Genomic DNA, 24,610 nt, shown 5'->3' with positions numbered 1-24,610 from the left:
TCAAAACAGCAAGGAATGTGTCCAGCAGAGACAGCATCCTCCAGGGCACTCAGTGAAGGCAGCTACTTCAGCTTCCCATGGACATGCTGGAGCGTGTCCAGAGAAGAGCCATGAGGATGATCAGAGGGCTGGAGCTCCTCTCCTGTGGGCATAGACTGAGAGAGTTGGGGTTATTTGGTCTGGAAAACAGATGGTTCCAAGGAGACCTTATTGTGGATTTCCAGTATCTGAAGGAGGGCTACAGGAAAGTTGTGAGGGACTTTTTAGGATGCCAGGTAGTGATAGGACTAGGGGGAATGGAGCAAAACTAGAAGTGGGTAAATTCAGATGGGGTGTTAGGAAGTTCTTCCCCATGAAGGTGGCGAGACACTAGAACAGGTTGCCCAGGGAGGTGGTGGAATCTGCATCCCTGGAAGTTTTTAAGGCCAGGCTGAATGGGGCTCTGAGCAACCTGATCTAGTGTGAGGTGCCCCTGCACATGGGAGGGGGGTTGGAACTAGATGATATTTGAGGTCCCTTCCAACCCTGATAGCTCTGTCATCCTGTGATTCTGTGAAACATTGGTATGTTGATTCTGACTTCTGCAAAGACCTGTGTTGATTGAAGGGTGGTGACAGCCATGCTGCCCCAGCACAGTGTGTGTACACACTGGAGCTAGGAGGGTGGGTCAGCAGATCCAGAGGCCACTGTCAATGTAGTTAGCTGTTAATTTTGGTAGAAATGCACCCTACATAAAGTCTTAAGAGGTAAAATCTGGAAGGAGGCAGGCACGTAAACTATTTAATTGCTTTCATAACTCTGCTGAGGAAGCTGCAAAGAAGAACTTGCCTTCTTGGTGGTTTGCCTCAGGGCTATGTGCAGCTGGGGAAAGAAGAAGTGAAAGGAAGAGTCTCCCATTTGGGAGGGAAGCATGGCGCTGATGGAAGTCGAGGCTTAAGTCTGCAGTAACCAGGCCAAAAAGGTATGCAATGTCTAAAAGCCCTAAAGAGCCCTGCCTATCTGTGTATGCAACAGGAACATGTGGCCATGAGAGGATCTGATCTCACTGCCCAAGTTGCCTTATAACCTGCTCTCTGATTCTGGGCAAGTCCCTTCACCTCTGTGCTCCATGGTGCCCTACTCAGGAAGAGCAGACAGGTTTTTCAAAACTTCCAGGCTCATCCTATGCATTTGACTGCTGCAGTCCCACTAATATCCAAGTGCTGGGTTCTGCACACTGGCCACAGCAACCCCATGCAGAGATACAGGCTGGGGTCAGAGCGACTGGAGAGTGGCCAGGTAGAGAGGCACCTGGGGGTACTGGTTGACAATAGGCTGAACATGAGCCTGCAGTGTGCCCAGGCAGCCAAGAGGGCCAATGGCATCCTGGCCTGCATCAAGAACAGTGTGGCCAGCAGGAGCAGGGAGGTCGTTCTGCCCCTGTACACTGCACTGGTTAGGCCACACCTTGAGTACTGTGTCCAGTTCTGGGCCCCTCAGTTTAGGAAGGATGTTGACTTGCTGGAACGAGTCCAGAGAAGGGCAACAAAGTTGGTGAGGGGTTTGGAACACAAGCCCTTTGAGAAGAGGCTGAGGGAGCTGGGGTTGCTTAGCCTGGAGAAGAGGAGACTCAGGGGTGACCTTATTGCTCTCTACAACTACCTGAAGGAGGGTTGTAGACAGGCAGAGGCTGGTCTCTTCTCCCAGGCAGCCAGCACCAGAACAAGAGGACACAGTCTCAGGCTGCACCAGGGGAGGTTTAGGTTGGATGTTAGGAAGAAGTTCTATCCAGAGAGAGTGATTGGCCATTGGAATGGGCTGCCCAGGGAGGTGGTGGAGTCACCATCATTGGAGGTGATCAGGAGGAGACCTGATGGGGTGCTTGGTGCCATGGGTTAGTTGTTTAGGTGGGTTGGATTGGTTGATGGGTTGGACGCGATGATCTTGAAGGTCTCTTCCAACCTGGTTTATTCTATGTATTCTATGTATAATAACAAAGCAGTGGTGAGGTCTTTTGCAATGTCTGCCAGCCTCAGCTGAGCAAGGCAATCAGAACCTCAGAACCTCACTGCCCTTGAAATGTTTTGTTTTGTACAGCTATTTATATCAAGTAATTCCTTGTTGCAGCATCAGAGACCCAAAAAAATCTGACTCTGGATTCAGGAGCTCCAGAAACATAATCCCACAAATCCTGATGACCTACTTCATCACTTCTCAGAGGCTAGGCTATGTTTCTTTGCTAAAGAAAAGTTGGCTGTTGAAAAAAAAGAAATCAGATTTCCATTATTACTTAGTTCCCACCAATTTAAGCCCTCAGTGTTTCAACAGCTACTCTCTCCTTCATTACCCTCTCCTTACTTTGTCTAAATGACTGTCTGAAAGGACTTAATTCCTTTTGATTAATGTTAGATCCCTCTGCTTATTAGCTGAGTTCATTTAAAAGAAAACACAGTCCTTTACTCAGTTTATAAATATTTCTGGTGGTGCTGTATGCCATCACTCTGCATGCACATAACACATTACTTTTAGAAAAAGTGGGTTCAGTTCCTGGTCAGGACCCTGACTCCATCACTCTTGGGCTGTACAATAATTATGTGAGTGTACATGGACAAAAAATACATTAGACACTCTGTGGTCTGATGAAGCACCTCCGCTGGTCCTCTATAAAAGGTGTTACTCAGGCTAATCCAGGTCCTGGTGAACAGCAGTGCTTGGAGGAGGCACTAGCTGCTCTGGCACCTGGAGTATCCTTCCACCTGAGTAGAGCCTGGTGAGCTCTGGCAGATGAGCTCCCACAGCCCCATCAGGATCTTTCCTGGCGGAGCTCTGCTTATCTCCCAACGGTTGCTGCCATGCTCCCTGCAAGAGAGAGCAGCCCTTGAAGGCCTGAGTGAACCCCAGCAATGCTGTACAGCCAGGAAAAAAGAAAAAGAGGTGGAGGATGTGGAGAACCCTGGCAGGGCTAAGAGTCCTTGGAACTCTTACTTTTCTAATCCATCTGTCACTCCATGGACATCAGTAAGACTATCCCGGCACTAGGCAACCCCTCATGAGTAGGAAGAAGAAATGCATGCTTAGATTTCTCCAGCAAGAAAAATCATCAGCAGAAAAAGGTATAGCTGAGTAGACATGGACATACCATTTTTACTACAGCTAACCAGGGAATAACCAGGGTCACTGCAATCTCCTCCGACAGCTGTATCTGGAGCACCAGAAATCTTAAGGCCAGGACGTGACTGCAGGCTACCAGGCCTGTTTGTAGAGTATAAAACTGGATTTAAACGGAGGAAAGTTAGAGGAAAGATCCTGTGCGTGGGCTGGAGGCTCATCTGCCCGGGAAGCTGATGGCCAGGAGGCAGCCACCAGCCCAAATCAGGCCTCCAGGCATCCTAGGGTGTGGGGGGTAGTTTCTGGGGGTAACCTTTGCTGCATCACTTGCTGCTATTTCTCTACCCACTTCCTCAGCACCTTCAGGGGCTGCATGACTCACTGAGGTTTGCCAGATGCAACGTCTCTGGTCACTGCCTCTTCTGGGTTCTCACTCGCTCCTCCTTGTTAATGAGACCAGAATGGCTTCTAGTGTTGCACACTGGACAGCTCTGCCTGGGCTACATTATTTTTGCCCACAAGACTCTTTTCTGAGATGTCACTGGGAGGCAATTCCCAGGCCTAATCCTTCTGGGTATTTTCCCCTCCACGAGAAAGAGATAAATTGATTTTATTGTCTGATGGATGTTGCAGACATCATCAGTGTCCAGGATCCAGTTTCAGCCAGCAGCTTATCTCGAGGATGCCCACAGGCTGCCAGCTCCAGGAGAATGGTTGATTGTTTGCTGCCATAAGCAGCTGCTGCTCTGCTCATTGGAGGGAGCGCTGTGATAACGTGCCAGCCCCTGCCCGGCAGTGACTGCCACGTACCGGCAGCTCCAGGCTGAAGCTCACCAAAAGGTTCCCGGCCATCAAGACTTCCCTGAGGAGATCAGTGACTTCACAGGACATCAGGACACTCTGATGGTGACAGATCTTTCCTCTGCAGCCTGAGTTGTGGAGACAGGTTATAATTTATTTTTCTTCTGATGCCAGTGTTTACCTTAAATAGCTTTTCCTCCTCTCTCAGGCATTTGCAGAGGGCAGGGACAGATCCTCTTGGCTTTTCTTTGGGTACACCAAAGTTTTTCCTTACAACAACCTCCATTTCCTTGGCCAACTGGTTTGCCCAGTACTGGTTCTTTGTGGGGCACTTTGCTTTTGTAACTAACAGCAGTGTTTGTGTAGTACTAAAGCACTGCCCGGATCTGTGCGGGCATACAGAAAGATGCCATAGAGTACCACCTTGCTTGCTTGTCTTTCTCATGGGCAGGGGAGACTCTGTCCTGCTTTGAGCTAGAGCAGAGCCAATTTTCCTTTCAGTGATTTTACTTTTCAGCTCAGTCTCTCCTAAGTGACTGCACTTGCCGAAGATAAGAGCTTATTTTTTCAAAGAGTGTCTCCTTCTAGAAGTTATAAAGCTTGATGTTTACAGTTGCTGCTAAGGACTGCTGTGCGGAAAGGCTCTTGCTCATCTTGCTCCTATAGAAACCAAGGTCACTGCTAGATCTTGTATACCATGTAAAATGGTCATAAGGAAATAAAAAGGTCACACCAGTGGGGAGGAGTGGACAGGACAGGTGGCACACACCTGCAAAATGAAGTATTCCATTCCATGTATATCACAGGCAGTATAAAGCTGAGGGATCATATGGGTTAAGCTTTCTTAATCTGTGGCTGGCATCTGATGAGGACTCTCTTCTTCTGCCTTTGATCTCAATCTGTGACTTCCTGAATCTAGTTCCTGAATCCAGTTCCTGAATCCAGTTCTCATCTGCCACCAAGTCCAGCCTGGACTCTTTGATATTGGTTTGGTATATATCTGTATATATTTCATTGTTACAAATGTTACTATCTCTTTATTGTTACTGATTCATTAAAGCTGGTTTAGGGGTGTGTTCTAACCCATAAGCCTGTCTCCCTTCTTCTCGTTCTCTTCCCCTTCTGGGAGGGAAGAGGGTTTGATAGAGAGCATTTATCATCTGTTTAGTGGCCAGGCCAGTCTTAACCCATGGCAAAGTCATAATCCTGTGACTCAGATGCTATTCCTGGCAAATGGGGCCCTGTGCAGTCTTTCAGGTGAGGTGCTGACAATCAGAGCCACTAGCCATTAAATATTTATCTTTCCAGGACAAGCAAATAGATGCTTCTTCATTTCCAAAGTCTTTCCCTACACTTCTGCTAAAAATAAGTGGAAATATATTTTGCTGGCCTGATTTGTCTCCTTTTGGAAACGTGCCCAGCAAATTGTTCTACACCTTCTCCAGGACAAGTTCTGTTATTAAAAGTATTTATTTTGGTGTAAATATGGGCATGCTTATCTCTAGGCCTGGTGCCCTTTTCTCCTCCCCCTTTAGTTCAAGGTGCCTTGTACATTGTGGACATTAAGAGAAAGTCTTGAGGCACAATGTAGTTTTCTTGCAAGACTCTTAAATCCTTGAATCTGTGATGTCTCATGAGGAACCACATTAGCTTTGGATGGAGGGAGGACATCTCTGGCATCTGCAACCCATCCTGCTGGGCAGAAGCTGTGGTACCAACAAAAGTGGTTGTTAACTTTAACACTGGGTATAGCTCATCTCATGGAAAGTCACTTCAACACCCTCATCTCCTGCAAAGGGGACAAAGTTGGTGAGGGGTTTGGAACACAAGCCCTATGAGGAAAGACTGAGGGAGCTGGGGTTGCTCAGCCTGGAGAAGAGGAGACTCAGGGGTGACCTTATCACTCTCTACAGCTACCTGAAGGGAGGTTGTAGACAGGCTGATGTTGGTCTCTTCTCCCAGGCAGCCAGCACCAGAGCAAGAGGACAGTCTCAGGCTGCACCAGGGGAGATTCAGGTTGGATGTTAGGAAGAAGTTCTATACAGAGAGAGTGATTGCCCATTGGAATGGGCTGCCCAGGGAGGTGGTGGAGTCGCCGTCACTGGAGGTGTTCAGAAGGAGACTTGATGGGGTGCTTGGTGCCATGGGTTAGCTGTTTGGGTGGGTTGGATTGGTTGATGGGTTGGACACGATGATCTTGAAGGTCTCTTCCAACCTGGTTTGGTTTATTCTATTCTAAATAAATATTCTATTCTATTCTAAAAAGGAGACAAAGTAACCTCCCTTTTATACAACAGGGAAATATTTTTTTTCATCACTAGAAAAAGGTGTGATTGAAGGTGAGAAGTGTCACAGACTGAATGGAAGAGCATTGGGTGGAGATGGAAACCATGATTGCTTGAGAGGATTATCCCAGAACTGGGATCACAAAAAGAAAGGGAGGTTAGAAAGAATGTGTGGCTGTGTTTTCTTCTGGTTTCTATTTTCTTTACAGATGGGACATGTGCATTACCCTCAGTACCTAAACTCAGAGGGAATTGTGTGAGATCCTCTCCATAGCATTCACAGTGGGAGCTCTTGGAAGGATTTCACTTAGTAACAAGTAAGTCCACGACCATTGGTGATTACTGGGCTGAGGGCAAAGGGTTTTCTGGAGGGGAAGATGGAGCAGACAGAAGCCCTTTCCAGGACATGTTTGGCAGGCAATGAAAGAAGCTTTGCTGTCACCTTTGCAGACTGAGATATTTGTGGGGCTGTGGATCTGATGTTTGGGGACTCAAATTCAGTAACTTAAGGAGACAGCCTCTTACATGCAGCCAAAGTGTCTGTTTCAGAACATCATGGAGTAATGTGGTTTTGGAGCGACAGTTTGGTGTAATTCTTCTGGAACAGCTACATCTGTAAATTTTCACTTCTGGGCAAGCCTTGCACTGCTGTAAATCTGTATTACCTCATTGAGCAGAAGAGCATCAAACTAAGTTTCCACTATACACTTAATCAGGATGAGGCTCTGGCCTGATGAGGAGTGTCTTTGCTCAAAATCAATACAATTTAAGGTAATTTTTTGGTCTTTTTTTCCCCCCCTTTTTCTTCTGGTGCTCCTCCTGCAAAAGCCAGGCACCCTGACCCCTCTCAATTTAAACATCTGAAAACAGAGCAACCTTATAGCTGGGGTTCACCTCATGTAGCATCGTTCCTTCCCCCGTAAGGCATCCTGTGTCCGTCCACAGTCAGCACAGAAAAATGGGCATGGGGAGAATGCCAGCTTGTTGACCAGGCACTGATCCTGACTGTACATGAAATCCAGATGTCCAGCTGAGGCTGACATCAGCTACCACATGGTGCAAGCTAAAGGAACCCAAGCCCAACCCCGGGAGTCACACCTGAAAACTGTGACTGTGGATTTTAACCCAGATGCCTTAGCTGTGGCCACTGGAGGCTCTATGGGAAGCACATGGACTATGGGAGAATGGACATGAAACCCAAGGAAAAAGAAGCACAATAAAAAACTGAACACAAGTGGCCTTTTCTTAGTCAAGTAGTCACCTCAATTACTCCAAGCAGCACTGCTGGCCTGCTGGTATTTTTAGCAGAGGGTCCTACAGATGCAGTGGCTTAATGTACGGTGAACATCTTGGCCAGGAATGCAGGCAGCATTCACAGGAGCTCTCAAAGATGAAGTGCCTCTTAATGTGTTGTTCTGTTCAAACAAAGCCACGTAGTGGCTAAACACAGCTAAGGAAGAAAAGGGGCAACAGCCCTTGGCAAGCAAGGCTATCTGCAGTGTGCTCTCAGCCAGTGTTTACTCAGTGGGTTTGAAAGCTCTGCCGTGTATATTGACATTAGAATGTGGTGTTCATCGCGTGTCCTGCAAAGCAAGAGGGAGGGCTGGTGGCCTAATCACTGGCCCCAGAGTTACTCTAACCTGGGACATTGTTATTTCTTTGCAAATAGCTGGTGCTTCGATGAAAAGGATTCATTTCCAAGCAAATTTAGAATGAAATTAAGTCCTGCCCCCTAGTTAAAGATCCAATCACAAAGCAAACCCAGGCAAAGCTACTTGGCAGGGGGGAGGCAAGGACAGCTCACAAGCCCTGCCTGGTTGTGGAGAGACATCACTACCTGAGAGAGATATCACTACCTGAGAGAGACAATATGGTAGCCCCCCAAACAGCATCTGGATGTTAATGGAGAAGAAAAGTTCTGCCTCAGGCAAGACAGATACCTAACCCCCACCCTTCCAGCATGGAGGCAAAACCTTATCCACTCCAGCACATTCATGTCACCCTGGTTTTAGGACAAATCTGGGTAAAGGCAGGATTGTCATCTGCCAATATCCAGCCATTTTATGCCCATCATGAAGCTGGTATAAAACCCTGCTGTTTGAAAAAAATCACCTGCATGACACTCCCTTTATTGTGGGGTTGGGTTTTTTTTTGGTTACAGTGCATGATCTCACTCTTCTCCTGAAACCATGAACCAAAAGTTGGTGTGAAACCGAGATGCTCTGCTAGCCTGTAGGCAAGGAATCCATGTGGAGGCACAGCAAAAGTCCAAGCTGACTCAGGCTCACTGAGAGGCACAGGGACCTTCTGAGCTCCAGTATGTTGTGATGCTTTCTTAATGAGCCTGTGCAAAACTCCAAATTTCATTATATGCAGGGGGCATGGGGCCCCAGTCCTGCTTGCCCCCCGTGGCAGCATGCATGCCCTCCCTACTTGGGCAGGAGCCTGGGGCTAGATCCCTGGAGAAAGAGGATCACAGTGGCTTTGCTCCTCAAAGGCAGAGAAAATGGACAGTAGCCACAGGCAGAACCAGCAAGGCCATGAAGAAGAGCATGTATCCTCAGAATGTCACTCCTGCAGCATGGCCCCATGACCACTCTGTGCCTTCTCCATGTTAAAGGGGAATGAAGATGCTTCACCTCCCCAAATGCTTCTTCATGTCTCATGTTAATCAGCCCTAGACGCTTGCCTAGTTGGCCTCAAAATCTTCATCATGCTTGTGAACACTGAGGCTTTAAAACCACAGCAGCTAGACATCTTTCACAAGTTTTTTGGAACCTGATCTTTGGGACTTGAGGTTTCAAGCTTTCATCCCCCATATCCAGGAGAGACAGAAGCTGCAACAAAAAGTGGCAACGCTGCTAAAGCTGAATGACTGCAGCAGCTTGATCCTTAACAAAAGCTCCAGACACTGGGATTCAAGATGAAATCATTCAAATGACAATATTGTATTAGAAACACTAAATACATTTGCACTCCTATTATTCTATTACTCTCTGTAAGACTATGGTTATGATGACAAATTCCTGCTGCATAGATAAGGAACCAGGCTTTAAAGCCAGGAGTTGAATTAGGTTTGGTATTTTTTTTCCTTTGGAGTGAACTCCTCCTGTTTGGTTTGTGTCTTCCCACATTAAAAAGAAAGCTTCTCAAAAGAGGGAAGTTGTCTTGCACTTTCCCCTCACTTCTCTTTCAATTACAGTTTGGTTTTGCTTAGTGCTTCTTATGCCATCCAAAGCATCACCTGCAATTCATAGAATCATATAGAATCATAGAATCAACAAGGTTGGAAAAGACCTCAAAGATCATCAAGTCCAACCTGTCACCCAAGACCTCTTGACTACTAGACTTAGTGCCACGTCCAATCCCCTCTTGAACACCTCCAGGGATGGTGACTCCACCACCTCCCTGGGCAGCACATTCCAATGGCTAACAACTCCCTCTGTGAAGAACTTTCTCCTCACCTCAAGCCTAAACTTTCCCTGGCACAGCTTGAGACTGTGTCCTCTTGTTCTGGTGCTGGTTCACTGGGAGAAGAGACCAACCCCCTCTTGGCTGCAACAACCCTTCAGGTAGTTGTAGACAGCAAGAAGGTCTCTCCTGAGCCTCCTCTTCTCCAGGCTAAACAATCCCAGCTCCCTCAGCCTCTCCTCGTAGGGCTTGTGCTTGAGGCCTCTCCCCAGCCTCGTTGCCCTTCTCTGGACACGTTCAAGAGTCTCAATGTCCATCTTAAATTGAGGGGCCCAGAACTGGGCACAGTACTCAAGGTGTGACCTAACCAGCGCTGAGTACAGGGACAGAATGACCTCCCTGCTCCTGCTGGCCACACAAAAAAAAGGAGAAATCCATTCAATTACAAAATGCCACAAAATAAATAAGTGCTTTGGCGTGCAGCTGTCAGAGCTGGGCAGCGTTCTCACCCTCTGGCTCTTAGGACCTTGTTAACCTTGAGGATTATTCACAGAAAATTCATTTCCTGTTCTTACATAGATTTAATCTGCAATTTGTGGAGGGTTGGCTTTTTATTTTTATTCTTTTCTGTTCCATAAAATGTTTTATCTTGTTTCTGTACACTGAGAAATCTCCATTATATGTCCCAAGAAAAAAACAATCTCTCTATTAAAAGTTAAACTGTGGAGCAGGGACCCTTAAACTGCAGAGCAGGGACCCTTTCTCTGGATGCTGCTCTCCATCCAGTATGAGGACTCCCTGGCTGCTCTGGAGCACACAATTCTTGCTAAACCTGGTAAAATGTCTGTTTGAGAAATCTGTAAGCATATGGGCATTTCTTCAAAGCTGCCTCCTTTAGCACAGAGCAAATTAAATTCAGTGTCAGCCCGAGGTCCACATCCCTTGGGGCCCTTTGAAAGCCCCAGCTATTACATCATGCCTCAGATTTGCAGTGGTTTACTGTAAAACTTAACAAGCTTGATTTGGTTTGCTTTCTTTTATTTTTCTTCCCAGGATTAATTTGTCTCAGAGCATAGAGGCTTCACCATATCCCAGAAGAGTCCCTTTTGAGCTGCAGCAGGGGAAGTTTAGGCTCAAGGTGAGGAGAAAGTTCTTCACAGAGAGAGTTGTTAGCCATTGGAATGGGCTGCCCAGGGAGGTGGTGGAGTCGCCATCCCTGGAGGTGTTCAAGAGGGGATTGGATGTGGCACTTGGTGCCATGGTTTAGTCATGAGGTCTGTGGTGACAGGTTGGACTTGATGACCTTTGAGGTCTCTTCCAACCTTAGTGATTCTGTGATTCTGTGATAATAGGTACACATGCAACCGCCTTAAGGTGTTCTTCTATAAAGTCTCCTAAAAATCATGGAAGTTTAGCAAAGGAAAGTAGGGAAGGTTTTAGTATGAGTTGGCCTGGTAGAGATTCCAGTAGGATTAGAGCAAGGGGTGGTAGATAATAAAAAGTTTAGGTGTAGAGTCATGGTTTTCATGTATGGTGGGTTGAAATTTACCCCCCGCCATTAACTTTGCCAGACCAGCTCAGCTGGAAGCAAATGGAAGCTGTATTTACAAGCAGAACTATACTCTACAAAGGAATGCAATGAATATGTTCAAGTGTTCACAATATTGACAGGTATTTACAATTAATAAACAGCACAGGAACCCCCCCTGGCCAAGGACCAGGGGAAACTACCAGCTTCTCCTTCCCTGCCTCCCCCTGACCCCCCCTGTACAAAAGAAGGGACAAGAGAAAGGAGCAGAGAAGTTAATACCAAAACAATGCACTCAAGGTCAAGCAGAAGCAAGTTAGTATCTCTTCACAGAGCAAAGAAGCAAGAAGAGAAGAGAGATTGTTTTGGGAGCAAGAGCTTATGGTAGATATCTCTCCAATGGGATTGTTTAGCAATATCTTTGTTTTCCTTTTTACACCCAATAGTGATTTTTTTCACATTTTACTACTTTTCTGCTCAAGAGCTGTGAAAAAATTTAAAGGCATAGCCTAAAACTAGCACATGGTGATGAGAGGTGGGGGAAGAGGAGTGTGCATATCTCCAGGTGAAAAAGTGAGCCTCATCTGGTGAGAAAAGAGGGGGTAAAAGGGCATATGAAGTGGGCACCGCAGAAGAGGTGGGAGCAGTTGGGGACTCAGGGATAAGCCTCACATTTAGCTTGTGGCTCAATTTGTCATACTGTGCAGGAGAAGTTCCTGAATTGAGGGGGAGGATCAGTCTGAAGTGTCATTGTAGGTAATTTCCCTAATTAGGGGATCTTCATTTGAGCATGGAGATATGCCAGAGTAATCCCTACGTCCACTTTCCACTCTGCCTGGGAAATGTCGGTGTCTCTGGGCTTGAACGCTGATGCAAACTGAGCGGCCATCTGTCGTGAGCCCACACTGGCTAGACAGAGAGGCTCAGAGAGGAGGGGAGATGGTGTGAGGAGCAGGGCATCACTTTCCCCTCCTGTGCTCCAAGCACACAGATACTGATATGGAAACACTTCCCTAGAAAAATTAGTGTAAGGAAATAAGGGGTGTGGGGGGGTGGGGTGTGAGTGCTTTCCTGGCTCTAAAACACCATTGAAATGAGGGAAATGCAAGGCTGCAGCATTGCTCCTGCATCTTGTGCTGGGGAAGGACATGGGAGAATGGAACCAGACTCCCGTGGGCTGAGTGAGGAGAAGGAGGGCTTGAGGCTGAAGGGAGCATTGAAGAGCCTCACCACCAGTGTGGGTTTTTTCCATCTGAAGCACCTGGCTTCCAATGAAAATACTGAATTGATTCAGGATGCTAAGAAAAATGTTGGTTAGTAGTGGAAGCAGGGAGCTCAGGTGAGGGGATGATGAAGAAACTTGAACTTCAGACACCTGAAAGGCCTCACAGAGAAAACTCAAACTCAAGGTGCAGTATAAAGGAAGCCAGAAACAAACAGGGAGACAAGGGCTGTGGGTAAAGGCATAAGATACCACCACAAGCTCTCAGATATCGCAGCCACAGAATTCCCTTCTCTTGCAGATCAATAAAAGAAAAGAGCCAGAGAAAAAGAAAATAAGACACAAAACCAAACACCATGTTCCCTGGTGAAAGCTTCCTGAAACATCAGCTCTCGGTTATGTTGTGCAATACCAGCCCACTCCAAACTTCCTTCCCTTCCCCTCCAGTCAGCAGCTATTGACCCAAGCTCCATTTTCTGCTATTTCATGTTATTTTTATCACAGCAGTGTGAGGGAGCAGGATTGCCACTGTGCTGTGCACCGAGGGGCAGCCTGCGAGCAGGGGACACGAGGAACCACGGTGGTGAAGAGGCTGAGTGCCTCCCATTTCACAGCCACTGACCACAGCGTGTGCAGACAAAAAAATGAGAAAGGACAAGAAGCTGATGCTGGGTTTCCCCATGACAACCATTTTGCATTTTTGCTCTTCCAGACAGTGCCAACCTTTATTTTCTCTCCTCTTCCACGTCAGCATTACTCCTAGCAGAAGTCTTTAAATCCTTTAAAGCTTTTTAAAGCCTTTGCACTTCAACTCTGGATCTGAGATCCATAAAAGTATGTGTGTATATATAAGTATATGTGGGTGTAGGCATGTACTTTAAGGAACTCCTGAACTAAAAGGCCTGATTGTGTGCTGAGTAAGCATTTCCCTCCATCGCCCCCAGCCTGGTCCTCCTCTTTGAAGGCTGATTCTGCACCCAGCATGGTGATGCACAGTGCCTTGCGTAGGCTGCTGGCCCCCAGGCTCAGCCCAGGACTGATGGCACATTTCCACTGTGCATGCCTTGCAGCTAGGGCAGGGTCTCCAGCAGGTCATTTCAGACATGCCAGTGTCCTTTTGGTGGTTGAGGGGGAAAACCAGCATTAAGTATGGGGTTACAAGACTGCATGGGCAAAGCGAGTCCCAGCTCAGGTGCAAGGAGGCCATGAGGGACCTCTCTGTGACATGGAGCAGCCAGTTGTATCAAGAAGCTTCAATGTCCACTGCCTCATTGGTCTGGGACTCTTCAAAACCTTACCCCCAGGTGTCGTGTCCTGCTCTGCTGCAGCTAGTCTAAGGGAAACTCTCAGTCTATAAGTGTTTGCTGTACTCTGTGGGCACAGACACCTTCTGTGACTTCACCAAGGGCAAATCATGACTAATCCAGTGGCCTTCTACAATGGAGTAACTTACACCAGTGGTCAAGAGAAGAGCTGCAGATGTCATCTACCTGGACTTCTTTAAGGCCTTTGACACAATCCCACACAACATTCTTGCCACTAATTTGGAGAGGTGTGGGTTTGATGAATGGACTGTTAGATGCCTAAGGAATTGTTTGGATGGCTATGTCCAACAAGTTATAGTCAATGATAGAATACCCAAATGGAACCAATAACAAGTGATGTCCCTCAAGGATCTCTACTGGGACCAATACTATTTAATCTCATCACCAATGACAGTGGCATTGAGGACACCCTCACCAAGTTTGCAGATAGCACCACAACACCAAGCTAAGTGGTGCGGTTGATATACTGGAGAGAAGATATGGCATCCAGTGTGAACTTGAAAGGCTTGAAGAGTGGGACCTCAACAGGCTTGAGAAGTAGGACCTCATGAGATTCAACAAGGCCAAGTGCAAGGTACTGCACTGGGGTCAGAGAAGCCCCCATAATCAATACAAGGTCGGGGATGAAGAAATTGAAAGCAGACCTGTGGAGAAGGACTTGAGGATACTGGTGGATGAAAACTGGACATGAGATGGTGATGTGCACTCACAGCCCAGAAGGCCCACTGTACCATAGGCTGTATCAAAAGCAGTGTGGTCAGCAGGTCAAGACAGGTAATTCTCCCCCTCTGCTCTGATCTAGTGAGAGTTCACCTGCAGTGCTGTGTTCAGCTCTGGGATCCCCAATATAAGAAAGACATAGACCTGTTGGAGCAGGTCCAGAGCAGGGCCACAAAAATGATCAGAGGGCTGGAGCACATCTCCTGTGAAGACAGGCTAAGAGAGTTTGGGTTGTTCAGCCTAGAGAAGATCTGGGGGAGACCTTATAGCAGCCTTTCCATACTTAAAGGGGGCATAAAGGAAAGATGGAGAGAGACTTTTTACCAAGGACAGAATAAGGGTTAATGGTTTTAAGCTGAAAGAGAGTACATTTGGTCTGAGCATCAGGATGTGCACATTCAGTAAGAGCAAGAGCAAGAGCAGTGGCACAAGGACCTGGAGAGATTCTCCTGTGCCACAGAAAGCCATCCCTACAGCAATGGGAAACCTGAGCCATGCCACATACCCATGGCTGCTCTGGCCCTTACAGATTTGGAAAGTGGCTCCCACTTTTAGTTTTATTAGGAGGATTGTGCTAATTTTATGGACTGCCAAGGCTGACATTTCTCTGACCATTTGTCAGAAGTGCCACAGCAAAAATAGTGACATTAAAAATGGATCATGCACGTGACTTGGAGCTGAAAGTCATTATGTGGGCTGCCTCTAAAACTCATACCTTAATATTGTGAGATGAGTTTGCAAAGGAGCTCCACTTCAGATCTCCATTTTCATCTCTTTGTGCAGCCAGTGCTGCATGATTATAAGCACTTTTCTGGCAGGCTTTTTTACACCCTCTCTCACTCATCCCCAAAAATCACCAGGTGAGTTTTCCAATATCCCATTAATCACCTAAGAATAAAATTCACACTGAAAAATCATTATTTTGAGTTTAAAGAAGACCTGTGGCACATGGTAGGCAAAACTTGATTAAAAATCCTTTATTTCCCAAGAAACAGTTCATCCCCCTGATCCTTCATCATCATCCAGAAAATGCCTTTTTATCAGGTGGGCACACTCAGCATCCTCAGGGGCAGGTCACACTTGCACACAAAACAAATAGCAGTGGGACACAGTCTGTGCACATGAGACTTTCTAAAGGTTCTGTGCACACATCCAGTGAAAAGCAGAGGGTTTTATCCCAAGGAAGTGCTCACCTGTATATGTCGTGCTTCCAAGTTTTCTCAAGAGGGGGAGGACCATCCATCAGTTCCCTTGGTGAGGAGGCAGGAAAAGCCAGGCAGCAAGAGCTCTTTGCTCTGCACTAGTACCCATCTTCTGCCTTGGGCTGTACTCACCTCAAAAGCCCTGTGACTCCTTCAGTGCCTGCATTTGACTATTCTTGCATTTGACTGTTTCTAAATTATTAACATGCCTGGTGCTGTGGCTTTGTCTGAAGCCTTTTTCTTTGATCTGCATTGCTTCGGAAACCCTGCCTGGATGCACAGGCAAGCCATGCTGCTTTTCCTGCAAACCGCTACCCTGTGAGATGATATTTCTCTCGCTGAAACCAGTGCAAAAGGTCCTAAAAATCCTCTGGAAACTCAGGCCACACACTAGCACATTGTTTTAATGCTTGGGTTTGGGGTTGTTTTTAAGAGCCTGGCTAGCTGCCTGTATGCCACAAAGATGTGGAGCCTCTCCTGAAGTCACCAGGAGTAAGTGAGAGCATCAGCACACCATCAGACAGCCACAGCATCTCATAGGATTAGATCCATCCTTTAATGCCATAGGTTTATACCCTTCAAGTGCCATGCATGAAAGCCTGAGCACCATCACTGCAGACACTGGTGTATTTAAAAATGATCACACTGTGCCAGATCAGCAGCTGGGATGCTCAAAAAGCTGTCTGGGAAGCAATGTCTCCTACAGGTGTCAGAAAAAGAGCGTGCCAGAGCAATCTTACCCATGATGTGTATATGAACCCTCCAACCTAAAGTAATTTCAAGGTATTTGGAGGCTGGAGTTTGAAGCCAGGCTTTGGCATGCAGGACAGGCCAGTCAGTGCTGCCCACCTTGACCTTAAATTCTGCAACATGTCAAAGAACAAAACATAGGCACAGGAAATCATCAGCGATGACTTATCAAATGAAGCGGACCAGCTGATTACCTGTGGATGAGCAATTTAATTTGAGCTCAATTACATGCTCTGGAAACCTGCTCTCAGGGAGGTAATTAGCTGAATTTCAGCTCTCCAAATGGGGCCCAGCACACTGGATGGACGTGACACAGGTACGAGCTCTGGTGCCAGAGCATCCCACCAGCTGCCAGACATCAGGCTGGATGGCACAGTGGGCTGCTGCAATAAAAGTCCTGACTGCTACGTGTATAGGAAGACAGCCTTGGCTGCTAAATATGAGGAGGAGCCATGCTGCTCAATATCTTATTCCATAGCACTTCTGAAACACCAGTTTTTAGAGGATATCTTGAGAATGCTTTTAATTTGCCCCCACTCCAAAAAAAAAAACAACACCCCCAAAAAAGGGTTTTAGCCATGGGCTGAATTTCAAGTATGTTTGATTTGAGGTGAAGCCAGGAGATGGCCAGGGAACCAGTACCCCTTGACATTAACATGAGCTGGCTGGGGCCCCAAGCCATCACAATTATAATTACTGGAGACTTTATCTCTCATGTCCAGTTTCTATTTAGGCCTGGTTGTGCAAAGCTTTCCCATGCTGCTGGGCATGTACTCATTTCCTCTGACATTCAAAGCGGCACTCACATGAGCGAGGACTCACCAAGGTAAGCCAGTGGATGGCTTCTGAGCTTGGTGGCCCAGAGAAACAGTAGATGTCCCATTGCTGGAAACATTCAAGCTCAGGCTTGTTTGGGCCCTAAGCAACCTGATCTAGCTAAAGATGTCCTCACTAACTTCAGGGAGATTGAACTAGATGACCATTAAAGGCCTCTTCCAACCCAAACTGTACTATGATACCATGGACTTGTGTAACAAATAGCAACATTTTCAGAAAGGCAGAAGGGTTCCTTGCCTTGGATGTTTCAGCTGTGGCTCACATTACAACAACCAGTAGGTTTGGCCAAGGCTCTGTTTTGAGAGGACATCATGCAGCCAAATTCTGGCTGTGGCACAAAGTGCCATTTCTTTAAACTCTTAAACCTTCAACCCTTTCCTAAGCACTTCTCTTATGGTCTGTGGTTAAATGTTTGAATGGTTATTTCTTTGCCACGTCATTATTTGTGCCCTGATCTCTCTCTTTCAATGCAAAAGAAACGGGTGTGTTAAAAACACAACTGCAGTGAGAGTAATACTTGCATACTTACAAGTATGAGTATTTTGTAAGAGTAATACTTACAAATCAGTGGCATTTGTGAAGCAGTTGGCATCTCTGAAGGTGAACGAGGCCTCATACTGCTTTTATCCAGGACCTGTAAGAGGAAATCAAGTTTATACACTTAAAACTTGTATCATAGCACGCTGCAAAGTGCAAACGGTATTTGTTGTGAAATACCTGGCAGAGCTTTGTAGGCACAAAGGTAGATCGTTAATTAGGAAGGAATATTTCTGCTGTTGCAAGATCACCTATTTTGGGGGTGGAGAAAAGGTGCAGTAGACCCAGGATCTGACCTCACTTCCGTCTTGTGTCACCAGCAGCAGTATAAGGTCCGAGCTAAGCAAAAGCCTTCTCCAGCTTGTCTCTGTCGCCCATTCTGAAGCAGCTGTTCCCTGAGCATTTATTTCCCTTGTCTATCAGCATGCACATGGCTACCCACAGCAGCAATATCTGAAGCTGCTACATGACAGCCAAGATTTGTCAGTCCAGCTCCTTAGAAAAGCAGGTCGAGGTGTGCATTTTCCTTTGCCTGATGCAAAAAGAAAGGGTGGGGAAAAACGGTTATCAGTCAGATTTATGTGTCCTAGATTTCCATAGTCATGGACATAGCTCAGCAATGACACTCTCCTGACAGCCTCCACTTCTAACTAGATTGGAGGTGTTCAAGAGAGGATTGGACGTGGCACTTGGTGCCATGGTTTAGTAGTCATGAGGTGTTGGGTAACAGGTTGGACTTGATGATCTTTGAAGTCTTTTCCAACCTTATTGATTCTATGATTCTATGACACCTGAAAACAGTGCTGAAAATCTGTCCAGCCACCCTAAGAACAAGGCACAGGAATTAGAGGGCCAACATTGAACCCCCTTGGGGCATTTTGATGCCTCTGTGAGAGGGCAGTCAGGCATGAGTCACGATGCACAGCACATGATGGCAAGGCAGCCACATACTCCCATTAGGTGAACGAGCATATGCTGTCAGAAGGCTTTCAAGTGACTTAGTGAAGCACTGGGGAGCATACACTAAGTCTGAGATGATGTGAGGGATCTAGCAAGGAAGGGAAGGGGTGATAGGAGATGCAGGCTTTTCTGTACTAGTGCTTTCCTGTAATCAAGCAGGGACCAAATGTGCCTTACCTTCCCTGCCTCGCTCTCTGCAGTTTTGGTCCAAGCTGTGAGGGGAGAGGAGGATGCATGGGAGATTAGCTGTCAGCAAGAAGCCGTGTCAGCAGTCACGGGTTTGCTGTAGCTTGAGGAAGACTCAAAGAACAAAAAGGGGTGTGTTTGTGAACTGGCTGGTTGGGATATCCACCAGCTGCTTGTAAAGGCTGTGCCCCACTCAGCCAGCACAAGCCATGGCCACTCTAGCCCATCCAGATTTCTAGTGGTGTCAGAGCAATGAAGGTGATGACAATGGTGTGGTGTGAAGGAAGAAGAGGGAGTGCTTCCAAGGTGCTCTGCATGATGGGCCTTCAAACTCCCTCTAGTCTGTGTAGCAGCCCTACCATCACTGGCTAGTCACAGAGTCACGTGTGGACCAAAAGCCTAGCTGGTTACATACATTTGGAGCACAGACGAAAACTAAGAGACAGCACAAGGAAGAGAGATGTTTTTGCTGGGATGAGTTGTCAGGAAGACTGATGCAGCCTAAGACTTTCTGCTACAAGCACGCTGGCAGTGAGCCCAGAAGTCAGGCTGAGATTTCCTGTATGTGCTGAGGTGTTTGGGGATTTGGGCAGCCTGCAGAAAGGGAGGCTGGCCCAGCTTCCTGCAGGACAGTAATGCTTTGAGGGACAGGAGAGGAAAGGAAGGCATATGTCTCAGCCTGGGTCTTTCAGGGCTCCAAGGGGCAGCAGGCTGGACTTTGGGGCAATGGCATGTAGGTCTGCCTCTCCTCTTGGCTGAACTAGTTTTTTTCCACTTAGGCTGTAGGAGAAACTTGGCTTCAGTGGAAAATAAACTTGTTTAATACCCCCAATAAATATTTGTCCATACATTTCACCAAGACTGAATATCTTTACTAGATTATGTCCCTTTCCTTCTTTTCATTTCTCAAGTCATCTTCTAAGTCTTATTCTAAGCAAATACAGGTTTGAGGCTTCTTAAGAAGTAAAATACTTAAGGAAATCTTCAGTGGTGGCATTTCCCCTCCAAACTCTGCAATTAATGCATTGTTGTTTGTTTAGAGTGAGAGCATACCCAGTACATAGAGGGAAATCATAATTCCCATCTACACAGTACCCATGAGGTTGCATCTGGAGTGCTGTGTCCAGTCTTGGGCTCCCCAGTACGAGGGAGACATGGACATACTGGGAGCAGGGAGTCTGAGGGCTGTGTGCTAACTGCTGTCTGCAGGGCAGGGGAACCTAGTGCTTCTGTCCATTGCCTAAAAGGGATTACACAGGGAAGACAGAAGCAGGCTCTTCCCAGAAATGCACACCGAAATGACCAGGGCAATGGTCAGAAGTTGTGACAAGGGAGATTCTAATTTGATACAAGGAAAGTATCTCACCATGAGAGTGGTCAACCACTGCCTAAAGAGAAGATGTGATGTCTGTCCTTGGAGAAACTCAGAACTGAAGGCCTGAGGACCAGGCCTAGCTTAGGAGCCAGCCCTGCCTTGGGTTCCTTCCCAATAAAATCATTCTGTAACTCTGAAGATCTATTATTCACGTTAAAGCTATTTTAAAAGTGAAAATGAGAGTAAATGTTGTCTATTTAAAAAATACTGATAGTAAAACTAAAAGATTGTTGTAGTGTGACGGTTTAGCCCACCCACACCAACAAAAAGCTCAGCTGAGCCCAGCCAGAGAAGCAAATGATGCTGTATTTTACAAGCAATAATGGAATGCAATGAATATATGCAAAATATACAGTAGTTACAATATTACACTAGACTTTACAAACAGGAAACAACACAGAAATCCTCCTTGGGAGGAGGTTTCCACCTTGGGTTCCCCCCAACCTCTCTCCCTCCCCTTTTCCCTCTAGTTAATTAGAAGAAAAAGAGAAAAGCAGAATATGTTAGGAGAATTTCAGTTAGCTCAGAGCATTGCTAGAAGTTAGTTTTGCTTATCTGAAGGTTCGCTAGATGAGAGCCCTCCCTCTCTGTCCAAGGGCAACATGCATGCCGAGAGAAAGACAGAAGCTGGAGTGCCTGAGAGAAAGGAATGGGAGAGATATTTGCTAGGGTACCTCACACATCTGACCAATGAAATTAGTTTAGAATTAATCTTTATTTTCCTTTTTATACCCAACTGTTCAGCTAGAGAATTCTGCAGCTATCTTTCTCTTAAAGGCACAGCCTAAACGGTCACAAAGATAAAGACTAGGATAGAATAGAATAGAATAGAATAGAATAGAATAGAATAGACCAGACCAGACCAGACCAGACCAGACCAGGTTGGAAGGGACCTTCAAGACCATCACGTCCAACCTATCATCCAACACCATCTAATCAACTAACCCATGGCACCAAGCACCCCATCAAGTCTCCTCCTAAACACCTCCAGTGATGGCAACTCCACCACCTCCCTGGCCAGCCCATTCCAATGGCCAATCATTCTCTCTATGAAGAATTTCTTCCTAACATCCAGTCTAAACCTCCCCTGGCGCAGCTTGAGACTGTTGAGACTGTCCTCTTGTTCTGTTGGTGGTTGCCTGGGTGAAAAGACCAGCCCCCACCTGGCTACAGCCTCCCTTCAGGTAGTTGCAGACAGCAATAAGATAAAGCAGCAGTCCTGAGCACAGCTCTGAAATGATTCTGTCTGATGAGCATGCTGCTTGCTGTGCCTGAGAACAACAAACCCTGCAAAATGTAGCTAAGCATTGTTTGTTCTAGACCTAACACCAGATGCACTTTTTTCCCCTCATGAGTTTTCAAATTCTCACTGGGTGCTTCTGCTCCCCCTGCCCCCCCAACTTCACACATATCAAATATAGATTTTGCTTTTCTTTGTGAAAGCTCAGAGCCTGAGCTACCTGGTTTGAAGCTGATAATGCTCGCTCGTTGTGGCGTTTCATTTGCTTCTGTCCTGGAACTGCAATAAAGCCTCCTTTCGATTTTCATGCTTGATCTTGGGTGTTCTCAAGAACCACAGCCTTACCACTGCAAACCTATATGCAGAAAAAAGGCCCCACACCTACCCTCTGTGAGGTCTTTTTTGCAGAGGGAGCCAAGGGCATTGCCCCCTACAAATAAGCTATTTTATTCCCACTGCTCTGCTGCAAACTCCCCTGGTGCCTTTGTGTGCCCCAGGTCCTCGGGCTGCCTTCAGAGGGAGGAAACTTCACTCACAGCAGCCTTTATAATCCTTTTCTTTCTTGAAGTCTCTCAGGGATGTGATTCAGATTCAAGCGTTCCTCTCTCCCAAAAGGTTATTGACCCCTCATTTCTCTAGAAGGTAGTGTTTCTGGCTGCTCTTGTCTCTTTGAAAACCCAAAGGTTTCTCAAGCAGAACATATGAAATCTTGCAGGGATCAGATGTGCTCCCAAGAGTGGACTATCCCAGCCTGTGGCTCTGTCACCATTAAATTCAACAAAATTACCCATTTGAGCACATTAGGCACAGCAGGTTAGGCACAGGCTCGTACAAGGGTGCATTTCTGCCAGTCTAGCCAAGGAGGTGGTACAGGGTTGCACCAGCTGCAGGGGGACAGATGGTCTGTGAAGTGACACAGAGTTAATCCATGAGCTTTCAAACAAACAAGTTCTCACCAGCAGAGCATTTTTATTCTAGACAAACGTTTTCTATCAGGGGGCTATGGCATTTCTGATGTGTTGGAAGAAGTCCCGGAGTTCCACTCAGCCTCTTGGCAAGTGCAAACCCAGGAAGTCCTTTCTGTCCCACCAGTTTGTGATTCTCCTAATACCATGTGCCTCAGCAGCCACACTGAAGATGTAGGCACAGGCATGGTGTGAATACCTGCAGTGCCTTACAGCCTTCTGAGTGATCAGCTGTTTAAGATGGTGAGGAGCCTGGGGTGACTGAACCCCCCCCGCCCCAACCACTTCCCAGCAGATCCCACAGTGTGGATCTCTTCAGATGTTTGAGACAGCGAGATAACACAGAGAGCTCAGCTGCCCCATGCCATGGGTGCTTCACATAATGCCTCTGGGCACCTCTCATGATAGCTCCCCTTAGCTAGTCTCTGCTGCCAGGAGCTGTCCCCTGCTTCACTGAAGTGATGAGTAGCTCCTGCAAACTCCTGCATAATTTCAGCAACCAAATGTCCTGAGAGTAGCAGAGAAAGTAAAGTAGGAGCCTGGAAGTCTCTTCTGTGTGAGAGCAGGGAGCCAAAACAGTGTGTTTCAGGACAGAAAGTGTAAGAGGAGGGAACTCGTCTGCTAGGAAGAATCTCCCATGGGTTATCAGAAACTAAGCCTTTAGGTATGACACTTCCCCATCACAGGAAAGGAGTCAGTGTCTTGTGCATGACCATCCATAGTGACAAGGGATCAGAAAGGAAGAGAGTTATCATGATGCCAAGCTGTGTTCATATGACGCACATTGCAGCACAGATCCAAATAAGGCAAAAATAGGATCACGATTGCCCGGACAGGTCAGAGGATGATTGTGAATTTGGAAGGGCAGTTTTCAGGGCAATCAGAGAGGTATCTCTGCAATACCTGTGCTCTGTTTCTGTGCCATTCAGGTGGTGTATCTTTCATAGCTGCTCACAGAGCATCCCCATGGAGCTCAGGAACAAGGGCTGACACAGGGCATTAGGAGGAGCATTGCGCTGGTCCACAAACGGCTGTCGATGCTGCGCAGGGGGCTCTGCAAGGGACACTGGACCACCACAGACCCGACAAGGGGACACCTGCCTGAGAAACAGGTCAGACTACAGTGTGTGTTGAAACAGTTACAGCAGCTTGGGCAGAGTAGGCACCTTGTGAGTCACAGTGGGGCGGGGAGTGAAAGGTTTGTGTGCCTCACCTGACAGCCCTAGCTGGGCATGGGCAGACTGGAGGCACAAACGGAACTGCTGCCTCCAGCTCCAGGGCCCTGGCAGCTCCTCTGTGTTGGTGTCTCTTTGCAAAGGGCTCACCTCACAAGTGACTCCTGGTCCTGGGCTCTTTAGCGTTTGCTTTGAACCTCTGTGCTGAGGGGGATGTGCCATAAAAAGGAGATGATTCCCACATACTCCCTTTCTTCCTCTTCTACTATTTTTAGCCCTGTCAAATTGAGAACAAAGTCAGGACCAAAGGAATGCAACCCACATCTCTCCAAGTGATGTGCTGGTGAGAAAACCAAGAGGGATCCATGCATCACATGGGAGAGAGAGAAACTCAACCCCAGGAGATTTCTCTACAGGTGGCTGTCAGCCTGCAGTACAAGAAGATCATCTGTGGTGGTCCTGCTCCCACCAGTTGCAGCCTTGGCTACTGGCACAGCCCCTAACCAGGCTGCTGAAGAAGAGCCAGGAGGGTTGGTTACACAAGGCTTGGAATGTGCCTTCTCTTTTTCTCCAGGCTCAGCCCTGCCATCATTGGGCCTTCACCTAAACCCTCTGGGATGTTGTGTCCTTTATAATCAAGAGGCTGGTGCTCAGCCCTGGATCTCACCTGTGTGTTACAGGAGCCTCTAAAATCCTATTGCACAGAAAAGCCACTCAGGCCATCTGCTTGGGATGTTTGAGCATTGCTTCAGCATCTTTGGAGACTTTACTGTCCACTAGGTGGGTAATGAGGAGTGATTCTGCTCACCTTCCATCCCCCTGCTTGTCTTGGACACATACACCCAGTGATTATGGCACACAGGAAAACAGCAGCAAGAAGTATATACAGGAAATCTGCTGTCTACTGTTCAGGGGGGTTTTGTTTGTTTGTTTTTGTTGTTTTAACTGCAGAGTTGTCTTTTGAGCTGGTTATTACAGGGCTTACTCACTACTGTATTTGAAAA

The 24,610-nt window shown here is 47.0% G+C and overlaps 1 long non-coding RNA gene across 1 annotated transcript; it reads left to right on the top strand.

Annotated features, from left to right (window-relative positions):
• Window positions 1-6,170: 6,170 nt before the first annotated feature.
• LOC137442855 (uncharacterized) lies at window positions 6,171-24,129 on the top strand. Its single transcript, XR_010987784.1, has 3 exons — window positions 6,171-6,490; window positions 23,361-23,543; window positions 23,882-24,129. It is a non-coding gene; the product is annotated as an uncharacterized lncRNA (long non-coding RNA).
• The last annotated feature ends 481 nt before the right edge of the window (window positions 24,130-24,610 follow it).

This window comes from Melanerpes formicivorus, unplaced genomic scaffold (genome assembly GCF_026170545.1).
Source record: "Melanerpes formicivorus ecotype bairdi unplaced genomic scaffold, bMelFor1.0.p_v2 SCAF_1, whole genome shotgun sequence".
Lineage (NCBI taxonomy): Eukaryota > Metazoa > Chordata > Aves > Piciformes > Picidae > Melanerpes > Melanerpes formicivorus.
The sequence above is the reverse complement of the archived record's forward strand: the minus strand, read 5'-3'. Positions and strand labels throughout refer to the sequence as shown.